Source organism: Crinia signifera, chromosome 6 (assembly GCF_055691185.1).
Source record: "Crinia signifera chromosome 6, ASM5569118v1, whole genome shotgun sequence".
Taxonomy (NCBI): domain Eukaryota; kingdom Metazoa; phylum Chordata; class Amphibia; order Anura; family Myobatrachidae; genus Crinia; species Crinia signifera.
The window spans coordinates 118,183,850-118,201,919 of NC_139222.1; the positions used below are offsets into that span (position 1 = coordinate 118,183,850).

General features: G+C 46.5%; 1 protein-coding gene across 1 annotated transcript in view; it reads left to right on the forward strand.

Annotated features, from left to right (window-relative positions):
- The first annotated feature begins 7,521 nt into the window (after positions 1-7,521).
- The window catches only part of WNT3 (Wnt family member 3), a 32,081-nt gene continuing 21,532 nt past the window's right edge, over positions 7,522-18,070 (forward strand). Inside the window, exon 1 of the mRNA XM_083146935.1 lies at positions 7,522-7,646. The gene's annotated coding sequence lies outside the window, so the exon portion shown is untranslated. The remainder of the gene's footprint in view (positions 7,647-18,070) is intronic.

An 18,070-nucleotide genomic window follows, 5' to 3' on the forward strand; every position in this document is an offset into this window, starting at 1 on the left:
TTGTGACTGGGAGAAGGCAAGGCACAGGCAGCATGCTGTGTGCGCGCGCCTCCTGGATTGGAGCCGACATCATCTATCAGCCTGTTAGTGAAACAGGCACGACCCGTGCTGGCGCATGTGCAGAAGGACCTCACGGACGCTGGGTCTGTACCCGGCGCTATTTTACAAGGCTGCCCAGTCACCTCTCCATCAGGTTTGCTTCTGCCCTGCCTCTCTCCAGCCAGTCCCTCAGTGCAGTGCTGTGTGGTATGAGTGGGCCTGCTGTGTGGCAGGCTGTCCGAGGAGCTGTTGCCCCCCCCTGGACCCTGCTGCCACCCGGGGCCCGACCAGGCTCCAGCCGTGTGTGTGTGGTCCCCCTCCTGTGGCTGTCAGTGTCTGGCTGTCTCTGAGGAGCCCCAAGTTGCCCCCCTAGCCCCTGCTGCACTGCCCTAGTGCAACAGGCCCTCCTACTCGGCCTGTTTTCCACAGGGTACCCTGAGTGATACTGACACCACACCAGGTGTCATTGGCTTGCTGTCCCAGAGACCCCAGTCAGTGTCTGTCTGACAGACTACTGAGGCGCCTCCCCTGCCCGCCCCAGTCCCACCACTGTGAACTGCATTCCATTGCTGCCTCCAGCCCTGTGTGGGCCGCCTATGGCTGTGCCTGCCCAAGGCTCCGCCCCTGCTCTCAACAGGACCCCTCTCTGCTCCTGCTGCCCTGACTGAGCGAGGGGAGGCTGACTAAGTCAAAGAGCCATCCAGTGTCCTGCCGCTGCTGCTCTGAGAGTCCTGCCTAGGACCCTGAGCCCTTTGCTACAACTAACTCCAACTGGCTGCTGCTCTCTTCTTCCTGGAATCCTGCCTCCGTCCTGACCTATCTGCTGGTCTTGCTGCTTGTTAATAGATGGTGAGTCTCAGTCTTGGTGTGGCATAGTGAAACACACACATACACTCTATAAACACTATGGGGGAAATTTACTAAGATGTGTATTTCACTTCACATGTGATGTTGTTATGGGCATCAATCAGATCCTGTCTACTATCTTCTAGAGGGTGCTAAAAGTAAGAAGTAGATTCTGATTGGTTGCCCATAGCAACATCACAAGTGAAGTAAAATAAACATCTTCGTAAATTTCCCCCTATATATGTAATGGGCATCACGGTGTGTTGCAGAATCTGTAATGTGCATCACGGTGTGGGGCATAATGTGTAATCGGCATCATGGTGTGGGGCATAATGTGTAATGGGCATCATGGGGGGGCAGGAACTTTTTTGGCAGGGGGAGCAAAATTTATAATTACGCCATTGCAGCTGATGGAGAGTTTCGGGACTGCTACTGTAAACTCCACTTACGGTGAATGTGTTCCCCTGACTGTACTGTAATTGCACAATGAGTCGCTGGTTTTAGAAATGGTGGCGTAAAACTATGGGTATTGGCAAGGACTGGGGAGTGGCCTGAAGTAAATGCAACAAAAGCTGTATTATGGGTGTTCTATGGATGTGTCATGGGCGTGTCAATTAAAGTGATTGTGTTCCCTAACGCAGATCTGCAGTCACAGAGGCCATGTTTAGAGGAATTTCAGAAGACAATCGCCTGACATATGCTGGTGCAAGTGTCGAGTTGCACTTCCAAAGGCATGGAAAGATGGCCCTCTCTGGGCTTTGTACAGTCCAGCATATGCATGTACACAAGTGGGAGACTAAAATAGAATTTACCTATTATTACAGCCACAAACACCAAGATAAAAAAAATTGCACTTATGACTTTAATTGCGTCCACCTCTGAATCAGGCTTCACTGTGTTTATATACAACTCAAAATGTGTTGATCCTAGTCTAGTAAATCATTTTTTATTTTGGTGAGTAACAGCAAGCAGTTTTCCCGGTAGAGCTCATGGAATGACGAGTAGTTATATTTTTTCAGGTGCCACATAAAATGAGACTGAGTTATTTTTTCAACCAGGTATACTTCCACAATAAATGAAAAGCCATGTGTGTGTAACTGTTGTGGAACAATAGTTTACTTTCCTGACACAAGAGGGCAGTGTGCACTTTTCTCATTGATATTTCTGTTACGTTTGTATAATAGCTACATCCTGACATCTCATTGTCATCCATTTATGTTGCCCATGTATTGACTGGAGCAGTCCCCAGGCTCTCAGCCCAGTAGTGTTATTTGCAGTGCACATGAGCACAACATCTGTTCAGTGATCACCAGCTGCTTTGCAGAACAGAAAATCAGTGATCACAGGCTTAAGGTGCCCATACACGTTGTGATGCGTTTTGTACTTTACAATGGTGCGGTGTGATTTTACTTGTATGCGATGCGATGTGTAATTTGTACTGTGCGATGCAAGTTGAACCTTTTTATTTTTTTTAATAGAATATTCTCACCTTTAGGAACATTGCGTCGCATCGGAATGTACTACAAAAGTGATGCAATGCGATCTAGTACAAAAAGTACTTTTTGTACTTCACGATATTGTACTGCCGGGACGCGCATCGCTTCGCAGGCACAACATAAACACAGTGCGATTAGAACGGCATGCGATAATCGCAACATGTATGGGCACCTTTACCCAAATCACAGGACACTGTCCAATTAGCAGGACTGTAATCGGGACAGTCGGAGGGTATGCCGATATTTTGTATTTAATGCAGTTAACAATGTTATGGTAGAAACATAGAAACATAGAATTTGACGGCAGATAAGAACCACTTGGCCCATCTAGTCTGCCCCTTTTTTTAAACATGTTACCTCAAACCATATTTGATCCTTATTTTTTTGTAAGGATATCAATATGCTTATCCCAAGCATGTTTAAATTGTACTACTGTATTTGCGTCTACCACCTCTGATGGTAGGCTATTCCACTTATCTACTACTCTTTCTGTGAAAAAATTCTTCCTCACATTTCCCCTGAATCTTCCTCCCTCTAGTGTCAGTGCATGTCCTCGTGTTCTGTTGCTCCTCTTCCTGTGAAGAATGTCTCCCACCTGTACCTTGTTAAAGCCCTTGATATATTTGAAAGTTTCTATTATGTCCCCCCTTTCCCTTCTCTGCTCTAAAGTATACATATTAAGATCTTTTAGTCTTTCCTGGTATGCTTTGTGATGTAGGCCATGCACCATTTTAGTTGCTCTTCTTTGTACAGTCTCTAATGTATTTATATCCTTCTGGAGATATGGCCTCCAGAACTGTACACAATACTCTAGGTGAGGTCGTACCAATGACCTATACAGTGGCATTATTACTTCTTTCTTTCTACTGCTGATACCTCTCCCTATGCAACCAAGCATCTGACTTGCCTTCTTCATTGCTTTGTTACATTGCCTACCTGCTTTTAAGTCCCCTAAAATAGTAACACCTAGATCCCTCTCTTCCTCAGTAGTTTCCATTATAGTGCCATTTATACTATATTGAGTCTTTGGATTTCTGAGACCCAAGTGCATGATTTTGCATTTTTTGGCATTAAACTGTAGTTGCCATTCTCTTGACCATTTCTCTAATCTACCTAGTTCCTCAATCATTTGTTTTACCCCTCCTGGTTTGTCTACCCTGTTGCATACCTTTGTGTCATCTGCAAAAAGGCACATTTTACCCTCAATTCCATTTGCAATATCACCAATAAAGATATTAAAAAGCACCGGTCCAAGTACAGAACCCGGGGGTACTCCACTTGTAACCTTTCCCTCCTTTGACTGTACTCCGTTTACTACAACTCTCTGTTTTCTGTCCTGCAACCACGCTCTTATCCATTCAACTATCTTAGAATCCAATCCCAAGCTTTCAAGTTTACTTAACAGTCTGCGATGTGGGACAGTGTCAAAAGCTTTACTAAAGTCTAGATAAGCTACATCTACAGCCCCACCTTGATCCATTACTTTAGTCACCCAGTCAAAAAAGTCAATAAGATTTGTTTGACATGATCTTCCCCCAGTAAACCCATGCTGTTTTGGATCCTGTAAATTGCTGGTTTTGAGATATTCTACAACTCTTTGTTTTAAGAGTGTTTCCATCAATTTCCCTACTACTGATGTAAGGCTCACTGGTCGATAGTTGCTTACCTCTTCCTTGCTTCCACTTTTGTGCAGTGGGACTACATTCGCTGTTTTCCAGTCCTCTGGGATTACTCCAGTAGCTAGTGACTGGTTGAATAATTCTGTTATTGGTTTTACCAGCTCCCCTTTAAGCTCTTTTAGTATCCTTGGATGTATCCCATCTGGCCCCATTGATTTATCCACTTTCAGTTTTGAGAGTTCTGTGAGGACTTTCTCCTCTGTGAATGTACTTGTCTCTCCCTCAGTTTTCTGACTATACTTGCAACTTAACTGTGGCCCCTTCCCCTCTTTTTCAGCAGTGAATACTGAGCAGAAATAATTATTAATATTATCTGCTATTACATTGTCCCCCTCAAGAAAACTTCCACTCTCTGGCTTCAGTCTAATTATTCCACTTTTTGTTTTTCTCCTTTCACTTATATACCTAAAAAAAGTTTCCCCCCCCCTTTACCCACTGACTGGGCCATTTTCTCTTCAGCCTGTGCTTTTGCACATCTGATTACCTTCTTAGCCTCCTTCTGTCTAACAAGATACACCTTTTTGTCCTCATTCTTCTGCGTCTGCTTAAATTTCTTAAAGGCCAACTTTTTTGCTTTCACAATACTTGCTACTTGCAAACCACCTCCTTTATTTTAGTTATAGTTCATTGAGTGCAAATATAAAGATCTCAGCTTGTATCAACTTTAGAACAGTCTACATAATGATTAAACTGACCTTGTAAAAAGCATCCAGTTGTAAAGTCCACCTCTACTTTATATCAGGGTTGCCTACACTCTCGGAATGGCCGGGAGTCTCCCGAAAATCGGGTCCCCCTCCCGGCCCCCCGGAAGGGTGGGCAACCCTCTCGGATTCAGGGGGGACCCCCGCTGTGCCCCCGATCGCAGCATTTAAATTCTGCAATCCGCGGGTCTCAGAGGAGGGGGCGGAGCTATAATGGCAAAATTGTGTCATTTTAGCCCCGCCCTCTCCACGGAGATACACGAATGCAACTGTTTAACATCGTGGGGGCGGGGCTTAGTGACGCAAGGCTTAGTGACGTCACGCTATAAGCCCCCCCCCAGCTGCTGAATATTAAAGTCGGCAACCCTGCTTTATATCTGACTTTGTGACTTGTATTTTAGTGATGTGCGATGCAATTCAATTTTTTTATGTAATTTATTCACTGCTCTGTGTGCCCCAGGGGATTGCCTCGCACCTCCCGCAAAAATCGCATGCGATTTTATAGGGTGTGCGATGCCATTACATTAGCTATACAATGATATCATTGTATGACATACAATGATTTTTACGCACAACCCCACTATCCACGACACCCCGAAGCGTGGCGAGCGCAGCGGATTACTTTACATGTATTCCGCGTCCGCTCGCGGGGCACGCTGCGCTCGCCACGCTTCGGGCTCGGTGGCTCGCTGCGCTCACCACACTATATAAAATCAACTCCACGCTGACGTGGATAGTGGGGGTATGAAAAAGTCGGAGGACGCGTTCCACAGCCCCTCGCGGGGCTCGCTGCGCTCACCACGCTTCGGGGTGGCGTGGATAGTGGGGGGGGGGGGTGCCTAAAACCTCTTTTTATGACATACAATCATTTTATTGTATACCTAATATTACATGAAAAAATCGTCCATGCGATTTCCCTACGCAGAATAGCCCCCTAAGCAAATAGCTTAGTGGCGCCGGGATTGACCTACAGTCCGGGCCCCCCAGCGGCACAGCGCCATACCTCCAGCTGCCACCCCCCCCGCACGCGCACGCCCACCCCCGCATGACAGCACCCCGCCTCCCCCTTCCCCATTACTTACCATCATCCGCACCGCGCACCGTCCGGCTCCTTCAGTGTCCTCCATGGTCAGGTCCAGCACGCACACTGCAGCCTGCAGAACGCAGAGCCCCTCTGTGTCCTAGGCCCGGCGCTCTGCAGGCTGCACTGTGTATTGTGCGTGCCTGGCCGCCGGCGCCGGGTGGGGGAATGCGGGTGCGGGAATGTGGGGGGGTTGGGGGCAGCAGCCCGGGCCCCTCCAGAGGCTGGGGCCCGGGACAGCTGTACCCAGGGCACCCCCCTGTCGACGGTCCTGCTCTGCAGAGCTGGAGAGCAGGGGGGACATGTGGGGGTGGAAGGGCATCAGCAGGGGGGAGGGGGTCAGGCTCTGCAGCCACATGCTGGAGAGCAGTGGGGGGCATCAGCAAAACAGCAAGGGGGTGAGGTTCTGCAGACACACGCTGGAGAGCAGGCGAGGGGGAAAGCTGTGACATGTGGAGTGGGGGCCGGTGGAGGCATCAGCTAAGCAGCGTGGGGTGGGGGTGGGAGAGTCAGGCTCTGCATACACACACACTGGAGATCAATGGCATCAGCAGGCAATGTGCGCTGAGTCCCCAGGCATGATTCAACCCCCACTCTAACCACCGCCCGCCTGCCTCTACCTGTTTGGGTGGTTGTCCCAATGCCAGGGGCCGCTGGACCTTCAGTGCTCGTCTGCTGGATGGGCCTGACACATCCTTTTTCTGCTGGGTTACACACCTCAGGCTATGCGTCTGCGGCGCCATGCTTGGAGGAGGAGGAGACTGCCAGGACTGTGAACTGCAGGGCAGACTGCCAGTGCACTATGCCAAGTGCCGATCATGTCTCTCTCTATTCCACCTTCTTCCTTGCCAGCCACAAACTCGGTACCGCAATATCAGTTTAAAAAAAAATATATATTAATTGAAAAGGGTGCAGAGGATTGCCTGCTGGGCTATCGGGCCCCCCAAGCCCCAGGCCCCATAGTTATGCCACTGTCATCATCTCTGTGTTCAAAATATCCACTAAAAATGCCAACGTCGCTCACATTTGTTATATAAATTCAAATAACAAATGTTGTGTAAAAATAGAGTATACTTCCTATATAAGGTAAACCTCCTTCCAGTAATTTCATGGTCCGCAAACCAGGATGCTACAAGTGTATGCATTTGTAGCTTCTTGGAAACTGGAGATAGCTTTCCACACCCGCATACTGGGGCCCGCATTCCCTTACGACATGTGATAACATGTTCCCATACACCGTTCCCATATTAGGAAAGCCCTTGAAGGAAAGATACTCGACCATGAGCAGCCAGTCCCGCGTCATTTTCGGGAATTCAAACATGGGTTAGCTACCCTAAGATACAAAATGATCGATCACATCCCCAAAACTCTAAGGGGTGGTGATCGTGATACTAAACTTCTGCAACGGGAAACTTGGTGGATACACCGTTTAAACACGGTGGCTCCATCAGGTTTAAATGAAGCCTGCAGTTTCCTGCCGTTTCTCTAAAAGATGTCATATGCTGTTACTTTGCATGTATGATTTGTCTGTTCCAGGTTTATTGTCCTAGGCGCTGTTTTCCTTTCGTTTCCTTAATAAGATTGTTTAAACTTACTATATATCATTGAGCTCGCCACTAAGGACGTCCTGTTAGATTTGCCTGTCTTTTAATTGCACTTTGTGTTTATTTCTAGGTCGCCTAGCAACCCGTCTACGTCCCGGCATACTGGCTGGTATGCGTCGCTGGCTAGTGACGTCATAATGACCTGGACCTGCGGCGGAGGGCTGGCGACTGGTATCACGGTGTTTGGTGAAAGTATAAAGGTATGTTTTTGTTATGTGTCATGTGAGCTTGAAAAAGGTCATTAAAGACCGAAATGTCGCACGGACCACTGTGTCTGTCTCATTATTGCAAAACCCAGGAGTGCCTCCGTCCCTACCCCGTTGTATATGGCATCTTGGTGCCCTTGGTAGGTACCCGGGCTTATAGTATTTATTGAGAATACCAGGCTGACCAGAGCCTGGCTGACCATTGAAAGCTGACTATTGATATTTTGTCAGATTTTAAAGTAGTAAGATTTTTAACTAGGGAGTGAACAGTTACATAGCTTAAAGTCTGGAACATAAACTGCCAACCAACTTGACATCTTGGTATCAAAGTGACTCAGAAAGACAGAAAACAACAGCAACTCAGAAAACCAAGGGACTGCATTGAGTGAGCTCACTTCATCCTCACTACCTACTACTCCTGGCTGCTTAATCTGGCTATTCATCCAGAATCCATTACTACAACTGCTAAAACTTTGAATATCACTCTTTATGCTTGTACTTGCACTGTCTGTTTTGAAAATGCCCAGCTGTACCTCTAATGACTTTACCTCTCCTGATTTTCCATTGATAGTAGGTGTCCCCCAACATTGTATTCTTGCCCTTCTTCTCTATCTTTGCATGTCCACTCTGGGTGAGCTTATTTGCTCACTCGACTTCTACTATCACCTCTATGCTGATAATACTAAAATCTACTGATCCTTTCCTGATGTCTCTCCCTCTATCCTCACTCATATCTCCAACTGTCTCTCTGCTGTCTACTCTTGGATGACCCAGCGCTTTTTTAGACTTAAAATATCAAAGACTAAGCTGACCCCTTCCTACCCTCCTGCATAAAACCTGACCATCTCTCATCCTAACCTGTTTATTCTCACTTCTATCCCTTCTGTGTCACCCCTGTCTGTCTAACCCTCCCCTTTAGAATGTAAGCTCTCACGAGCAGGGCCCTCTCTCCTCATGTGCCTTTCTTAGAATATATAAACCACTGCCACTCTGATGATTGCTGCAGTGTTCTGTCACCTGATGCAACTATCCATATTTACCATGTACTTGTCCTAAACTGTCTTGTACTGTAATTCAGTATGTGTCTTTGCTCATAACTATGCTCTGTAAAGTGCTGCGTAATATGTGTGCGCTATATAAGAAACTGTTAATAAATGAATATATATATATATGAAATAATATATAAATATAAATATGAAACAATTGAAGAACCTGTTGATGTGCCCCTTAGACCAGTTAACTGGTTTTTGCTTCACTCCCCAAACCGTCCTCTGTTAGTGGGACATAGATGTAGAAATGCTTCTAGTGGTGAGTGTTGGGAAGCCTCTGATCTGCCACTGTATGATAACTGGCTATGCAATTGTTTGTTAAAAATGTGCACCCCTTTTGCAGGAGGTCAAAGTGGCCTTAACGCAACTGATGTACTTTGATAGAAGGGCCACTCTGCCCATGGTAGAGGAGGGAGTGAAGAAATTCCATAATAAGTGGGGAATCTACATAAGATCATTAGAGGAAGATGTACGAACACAGGTGATGAAGATATTTGAGGGCACCACCTGGTACCTGCTTAGGTCACTATCAGATGGATAAGACTCACCGAGTCTGGGAGGGGGGAGGGGGAGTCTGGTTTGGGGATTGTTATGTTATACTATGTTTAGAAAAGTTGACTAGTTGTATATAAAAAATAGGGAGAGAAACTGAAGATTTGTCAGGTTTTGAATATAACATCAAGTCGAGGATATTGCAATGTAACACGCTTTTGCATGTATGCAGATTGAAGAAGATGAAATATCCTCGACTTGATGTTATATTCAAAACCTGACAAATCTTCAGTTTCTCTCCCTATTTTTTATATACAACTAGTCAACTTTTCTAAACATAGTATAACATAACAATCCCCAAACCAGACTCCCCCTATACCTTATAGGGGTGTGGTATAGCACAAGTGGACCCCCACAAGGGACAATAGCCGCTGTCCGTCTGTCGGAGTTTTAACAGTTGGGATTCCGATGCCAGTGTAATGACTGTCGGTCAGTCATCCGGCACCCACCTTATAGTTCACAATGCAATACACATTTATTAAAACAACCAATCTAATTATTCGTGTTTCTAAAAAATACATTCAATAAATTTATGCAATTATCCATCATATTGAAATGTTGTATAGCAATATTATATATCACCCTCTTAGGTTGCTGATCTTGATATTTCAGTGTGAACCCGACACATTTCATCTTATACAAGTCTTCTTCAGGGGCACCTTGCTGTTTGTGTCACACTACAATCAGATATAAAAAACAGTCTACAGTACAAGTGAGAGAGTCAAGTGTGATAGTATAGAATTAAGCATCCTCAATATAGGTTCAAAGGACAATGGTAACCTTACTATAAGGGACTCAGGTCCTGAAAAGTTTGTAAACCTCCCTCAGAGGTTAAATACCATCGTAGATTAGGAGATGGCTGCTACAAACAGCATTAAATACTATATGGTGAATTTGAGCAGACGCGTATCTCAATAGTGCATGTCAACCTCTTGGGGAAAATATAATAGGATGAGAGATTCAGAAAGTGAGAGATTTGGTAAGAAATCTCCAGTTTTTTTTAAAGCAGCAACCATTTTCACTGCAAAATCAGTTTTCTTATGCAGTGTAAATGATTGGCGCTTTAAAAGAACTGGAGATGTCTTACCAAATCTCTCACTTTCTGATTCTCTCATCCTATTAAATGTCATCCCTTGTGTCTAATCTGCCAATAACATTGATTAGCAACCACGGATGATCAGAAATCCATTGAGGAAATTATACATGTTAAAATTCCCAGATTTGGGTCAGGACAGGCATATCAGAAAAATCAACATGTTGAACATTCTAGATTCTCAGTCCCAGGCAACGGGGGTTCAAGAAATTGCGAAACTCAGTGGCAAGCATATGACTATACCCAGAATAACCCTAATTGATATAGAGATAAACTGTAGATGCCACATGGTATTTAGCTAGAAACAGAAAAAAGGGCACTTTGCTAGTTTTTGAGGAGCGGTCAATAATTAAACTCAAGTCAAGGGATGAAAAATAAAACCATTTAATATGAGCACAAAATAAAAACAATGCAATAATATATGTAATGATATATAGATAGCAATAGTGATTGAAATTGCAAGGTGGAGGCAGAGGGGGATGTTGCTATGGGCAACCAATCAGTTAAAAATAAATAAGAAGTAGATTCCGATTGGTTGCCCATAGGAACATCCCATGTGAAATAGACCTCCCATCTTCGTAAATTTTGGCCAGAGTCTCTGATTGGGAAAGCACCTGATTTTGCAGTGTTTAATCCCGTTCCCATTATGGCCTTATAAATGCTGAAGGTGGATGGTTTAAATGGCACAGTCTCAACACTCACAATGGCAGCATCCCATGTAGTACAACTCACTTGCTGTGAAATGGATGTCCCTCCATAGTCTGAAGCACAATGGCCTGCGGTGTTTAGCTAACAACTAACCAAGCTACACACTTTTCCCACACTGTAACCAGCAGACAATGGCATTTATATAATGGGTGCAAGGTTTGCAGTGCACATGGGCTGCTGGGTCCAGATGGGTCCACCCTGCACACGCAATACCCATATAACTAGATTTACCCCCCAGGATTCCCACGGCAGCTGGCTCTGCATACAAAAATCACTCGGAAAATGCCAAGTCGGCCATTTTCCTGGTTATTTGTGCATGCGCAATAGAGATGTCCCTTGGAACAAATCATGGGTATCCTGTTCCTGGAGACCTGCACATGTGCATACTGCCCTGGCAGACAGGAGGGGGCATGCACGGGGCCCACACATGAGGGCTCTTTCCTTTCCTAAAATGCTCCTGCAATGAGAGTTGGTTGCTGAAGAGCTTTCTGGCATCGCATGGAGCAAGGTAGTGTTTTACATTTTCTTTATTTGGATTTAGAACAGCGAGGAAGAAAAGTCTCTCTCTATCTCTCTCGCTATTTTATGTGGCACTGGTGTAGGTTCCAGTGGCTCCTGGATTTCATATTGGTGCTTAAGGCCGATACACACTGGGCGACTTTGAGCTGAAAGCTGCTCAAAACAGCCTGTTTGAGCGTCTTTCAGTTCAAAGCCACCCAGTGTGTATGCCCCGGCGATGAGCGGTGAGTGCTGCTGCACGCTCCCGCAACATCGCCGGGAAAGGCGCTCATCTGCTGGTTATACCAGCAGATGAGCGGTTTTGAGAACAGCTTTGCATAGCTCTGCGCTATGCAACGCCGTCCTCCCCCCCTCCACCGGGCAGGGGGAAAGCCGCTCAGTGTGTATGCACTGAGCGGCTTTCCCTGCAGCGGTGATTGTCATCATCGCTGTCCATACACGCTGGGCATAGTGTATGGACCTTTAGATTTCTGTAAGCGCCAGCATGAATTGTCAGCCTATTGTAAAATAAATAGATAAGTACATACAGTATATAACCCAGGGTTTGTGTGCAACATAAAATAAGTATTTATGTTTCAAACTTAATCAGATGAGGTCTCATTCATTTTGCAGCTTAGCTACTGGAACTGCATCATCCTTTTGTGTGGTTGTATTATTCCTATTAACAGATTAGCAGATCAGTAGTGTCAGTGTTTTGCTCTCTGGCATCTCTTTTTTTATGGTGGTGTATAACAAGCTGCATGCTATCAAACTTCGCAGGGGTTAATTATATACACCTCCCCCCTAATTCTTGGGGCTGTGTTGAGCCCCCAGCTGGTTGTCCTGCAGTTTGGGGTCTCCCTGGAGACGCTCCCTGCAGGGGGTTTTTCACTCGGACTTAAGGGAATGCTTCAATTTCACAATTGTCCTGAATATGTCCCAAACCCATTTGAGCAAGGGCTACTATAAACTGCAGAGTGTATGATGACACTTTAACTAGTCCAAAGCAACAGAGAGCTGCGTCTTGGCCTGAACCGATGTTTAGCCCAGCACAGAGCTTCTACTGAGCTATGTGCAGGCGTCGTATTGAGAATGGGAAGTCTAACCAGGGCGGTTGGTTATGGTATAAAAGATAGACAGTCAATAGGTCGGCACCAGATGGTCAATATGCACAAGGTCGACATAGACAAAGGGTCGACATGGACATGGTTGACGCATGAAAAAGTCAACATGAGTTTTTCATGTTTTATTGGTGCCAATTTGTAAATTTCATCCTGTAGACTAGAATCGGGCTGCACCTGTTGTGCTCAGCATGTTTCGGGTTGCTTAACCGTTTCCAATAGGACCATAAGTTGACGACCTATGAACTGCATACCGTCTGTAGTAACATCCACATTGTATGGATTTGCAGCAATAGCAACGGTATCCAAGTGGGTGAAGCTGTGATTCTGAGGACTGGGAGGCATTAAAGACAAGGGAGATAGAGAAATACTATAAGTGGCTCACAAGATATATGGGGGTAAATAACAGAAAGGAGGGACAAGGATGAGGAAAAGCAAATGAGGCAAGTGTTGGCAAGTTTGATACAAAATGTCAACATTCAGAACGTCAGCGTGGCCTGAAAGTCAACCATGTTGACAGAAAAGTTGGGGATGTCTACAGGGGATACAGTCGTATTGTCGACCCGAATTAGGTCAACAGTCATTAGGTCGACACTGTTGGGTCGACAGGCAACAATGTCGACAGGGTTCTAGCTCGACATGGATGAAGGTCGACAGGTGTCAGGTGGGACAAGGTCGACATGGTGTTAGGTCAACAAATGCGTTAGGTCGACATGGGTTAGGTAAACAGGTCACAAGGTCGACATGGGTTTTTTCACTGTTTTTTTGAGCCGGCATGTGCCGACAGGCGGTATTTCATGCCCTACCATCCACTAGGGTGCGTGGGAGAATAAAATAGTGTGCCGAGCATAGCGAGGCACCATGCCCGAAGCATAGCGAGCGAAGCGAGGGGCTGCGGTTGACTTCCAACTGTGTCCGTGTCGACATTCGGGGGAAAAAACTGTGAAAAACCCATGTCGAGCTCGCAACCTGTCGACCTAACCCATGTCAACTTAAACCCATATCGACATTGTCCCATGTCGACCTAGACACCTGTTGACCTTCACCCATTTCAACCTAGAACCCTGTCGACCTAGTTGCCTGTCGACCTAACAATGTCGACCTAATGACTGTTGACCTTAGTCGGGTCGACAATACAGGGTGTGGTACAACATTCGGGATTCCGACAGTCATTATCCAGACGTCGGAATCCCGATTGCACAGCAGGGGGAGCACAACAAAGCCCCTTGCGGGCTTGCTGCGCTCGCCACCTTTTATCCTCCTTCTATGGTCGTGGACCCCCACGAGGGAGCAGTCGGGATTCCAATGTCAGGGCCGTAACTAGGGGGGGGGGGGGCTAGGGGGTCACGCGCACCGGGTGCAGTGCCGGGTCACTGATTTTTTTGACATCTCCGCCGGGTTCCTCCTCCTTGTGATGCCATGCGGGTGATGTCATGACGCAGGTGACGCTCACACATACATCATAGGAGGAGGGGGAAGAGTGAGTCGGCGCCGGAAAGTCAGCGCGCAGGAAGTTCTGTTCTTTCCCGCGCACGTGAAGGCATTGCGCAGGACGAGGCTGGCAGCACTACACAGCCGCTGTCAGTGCGCCATCAGGCCTCCCCATCACCGTCCCAGCCATCACCGCAATTGACGAGGATGGCGCAGAGGACTGTCTGGAGGAGCAGCGGCAGCTCCTGGCCTGTGACAGCTGGCAGGACTAGGCAACACTACAGCCGCTGCCAGCGCGCCATCAGACCTCCCCATCACTGCACCAGCCATCACCGCATTTGAAGAGGACGGCGCAGAGGACTGTCCGGAGGAACAGTGGCAGCCCCTGGCCTGTGACAGCTGGCAGGACTAGGCAGCACTACAGCCGCTGCCAGTGCGCCATCAGGCCTCCCCATCACTGCCCAGCCATCACCGCATTTGAAGAGGACGGCGCAGAGGACTGTCTGGAGGAGCAGTGGCAGCCCCTGGCCTGAGCCAGCAGAGTGAGTGACAGTCAGTGGGTGCCTTTTAGTCGTCAGTGAAAGTTAACAACTTAAGTTACAGCTGCACATGTCAGTACATTATTGGGGAGAAAGTGGGGGTCTGGGTTAGCCAGCCAGCGACTGTATTCTGAAATGAAATATATATTTATACATCAGTCACTGACTCTCTGAAGGTAAATTATTATTAACCAACTGCTGACTGAGTCACTCAGTCAGCAACTGGTTAATAATTTACCTTCAGAGAGTCAGTGACTGAGGGATAATTTATAAATATATATTTCATTTCAGAATACAGTGTATATATTATAATATATGATATACAGTATTGTCCGGTTTGTTGGTTTAATATCACCCTTCTGCTGTCTGTAAGCACATAAATGGGTACTTGTGTATTATAGCGGCGCCCCCAATGTGCATCGCGCGATGTTTGCATGCCATGCGATGCAACGTGATTTTTGCCCCCTATGCGATGAAAGATCGTATAAGCACCATAAAGGGTGCTTTTAAGCACCCTAATGGGTGCTTACAATGTGAAATGCACCCCCACGCCACCCCCCCCCCACTATAAACGTGAACCCAAAGCGTGGCGAGCGCAGCGAGCCCGCGAGGGGCGGCGGTACGCGTCCTCCGACCTTTTCATACCCCCACTATCCACGTCCGTGGAGTTGAGAATAGAAAGTGTGGCGAGGGGACGCGGATACCTTCACAGGTATCAGAGTCCCCTCGCGGGTTTCACAGGTATCCGCGTCCGCTCGCCACGCTTCGGGCTCGGTGGCTCACTGCGCTCGCCAAACTTTCTATTCTCAACTCCACGCCGACGTGGATAGGTCGGAGGACGCGTACCGCCGCCCCTCGCGGGCTCGCTGCGCTCGCCACGCTTCGGGTTCACGTTGATAGTGGGGGGGGGTCGCGTGGGGGTGCATTTCACATTGTAACCACCCATTAGGGTGCTTATACAATGTTTAATCGCATCGCATTGTATGCCATGTACAATGTCATACAATTTTAAAATTGTATGACATTGTACAGCATCGCGCGATATCGCATCGCATACCATACACCATACGTATGCCTTATGGTATGCGATGCGATGGGCGCCGCCAAAATACACAAGTACCCATAAATGGCTTCTGATGAATGTTTTTCTTTGTGTGCAAAACCAAATGTGTACCTGCTTCTGAAAAAAAAAATAATATATATATATATATATATATATATATATATATATGAGAAAGAAAGGGGGGTTGTGATCCCGTCCTGCGCTTGTAGGTGAGCAGCACTACTCTAAAGACCCCGCCGCTAGTGGGAGTCTGATGTAAAGAATAGGGAAGGAAGATGTAGAGGTGCGCTCAAGAGGTGGTTTCACCAGTCCACAATTTGTAAAAATACAAAGTATTTATTCTTTACAATAAAACAATTTAAAAAATACAAGTTTTGAAATCGTTTATAATCAATTTCGTGGTACAGTACAGGACTTCAATCACAGGTGCATCATGATCATACGGGAAACCCTACGCGTTTCGTCCCCTAGGGACTTCTTCAGGGGTAGTACACCAAGATCAGAGCTCAGTGCGCAATATAAAGCCTCTTCAGCTGATCCTTTTCAACGTTACCGTCAGTTCTGAGTCTACCTGCCGGAAACACAGTCAGCGTGGAGAGGGATCATATATATATATAATTTTTTTGGGGGGGGGGCACTAAATTAATGTCTTGCCCCGGGCACCAGAAACCCTAGTTTCGGCCCTGCCAACGTGGATAATGACTGTCGGAATCCCGACTGTCGGTGAGTCGTCTGGCACCCAACAATACGATTCACACCCGTCTACAGTACCTTATCCTAACTGTAAACTTGTAATGCCTACATTCTGCCTGTCAACATTCTGACTGTCGATAAATGACCAAGTTGATGTTCTGATTGTCAACATTCATAAACCTCCCAACTGTCCCGCATTCCACGGGAACATCTCATTTTTTGGGGACGTTCGTGTCCCACCCAGTGCCGGCAGTGTCCTGCGGCGGGGGTGGGGGACGATTTGGGAGTCATCTGGAAGGCATCTATTCATGCCTCCACAGTGGCAAAAATGGGGGGCGTGACCTCGCAGGAAAAGCGTGAGTATATGCCACACCCCCTTTCCGCTAGGTGCATGTGAGCGTCCCTCCTCCTCCCTCCTTAAAGTTGGTAGGTATGTATTCAGTGTTGATTTTCCTGGAGTCTACAGTATACCACATAACAGTGTTGGCAGTTAGGAGAAATTGGGGCAGATGTATTAACCCTTAACAAGAGATAAATGCAAGGGTGATAAAGAGAGATAAACGTCCAGCCAATCACCTCCTTACTGACTTTTTTCAAACGCAGCCTGTAACATGGCAGTTAGGATGTGATTGGCTGGACGTTTATCTCTCTTTATCAGCCTTGCATTTATATCTTAAGGCTTAATACATCTGCCCCAATGTAACATGTTTGTAATGTGGTAGAGGTTCTTACTGAAAGGGATGCCACATTGGTCTGTGCTCAGATTTTGTACGGAACCTAAGGACCTTAGCTGCTCCCATGGCAGTAATGAGGGCTGCAGGATTGTGCAACCACCTGGGCTAGGCCAAGAAGGTGGCTGGATCACTGTTCTACATGCATCTGTTTAGAGCAGGCATGTCCAACCTGCGGCCCTCCAGATGTTGTGAAACTACACATCCCAGCATGCCTTGCAATAGTTTTAGCATTCCCCAATAGCAATACTATGGCAAGGCATGCTGGGATGTGTAGTTTCACAACATCTGGAGGGCCGCAGGTTGGACATACCTGGTTTAGAGCTTGGGATGCACATCACTACATAGAAAGGCACAGGGTACTCCCTTGCTGGGTAATGCCATAATGTCACATGCCCAGACCATTGCAGCTCTGGGCGCTGCTGCAGCAGGATACACCATTGGTCATGTATCCATAGTTTTCACTATAATGCAGTGCAGTTCTCAAGGAAGGTTTAGCTATAATCTGCCTATCCCATATGTGAGCCGGGCAATAACAATTTTAGTGAATGAAGTTTATTATTGACGCGTGCGCTAGTGGCTCGGCTCCCATAACAGTATATAAAGTAGGGAGGAACGTGGCACTAAGCCATGAACCCATGTGAAGTAGGGCCGCGTCACTAGTGTGATTATAGATGTTAAATATTTTCAATATTTTATGAATTTGTTTTACTTGTTATTATACTATATATTATACTACTATATATACACCATATTCCTCTAGTTATGCTCTATGTTAGGCACTTTCCCATGTAGGAGGAGGATTAAATGGGTTCATTATTTGGCTGATGGACATATGTGGAATGACCAGCCTTTGAAAGAAGGAAGCGCTGGACATCCATACTCATATGTTACAGGAGGATGCTAATAATGGAACAGGTGGTTTTTCTTAGGGCTGTTT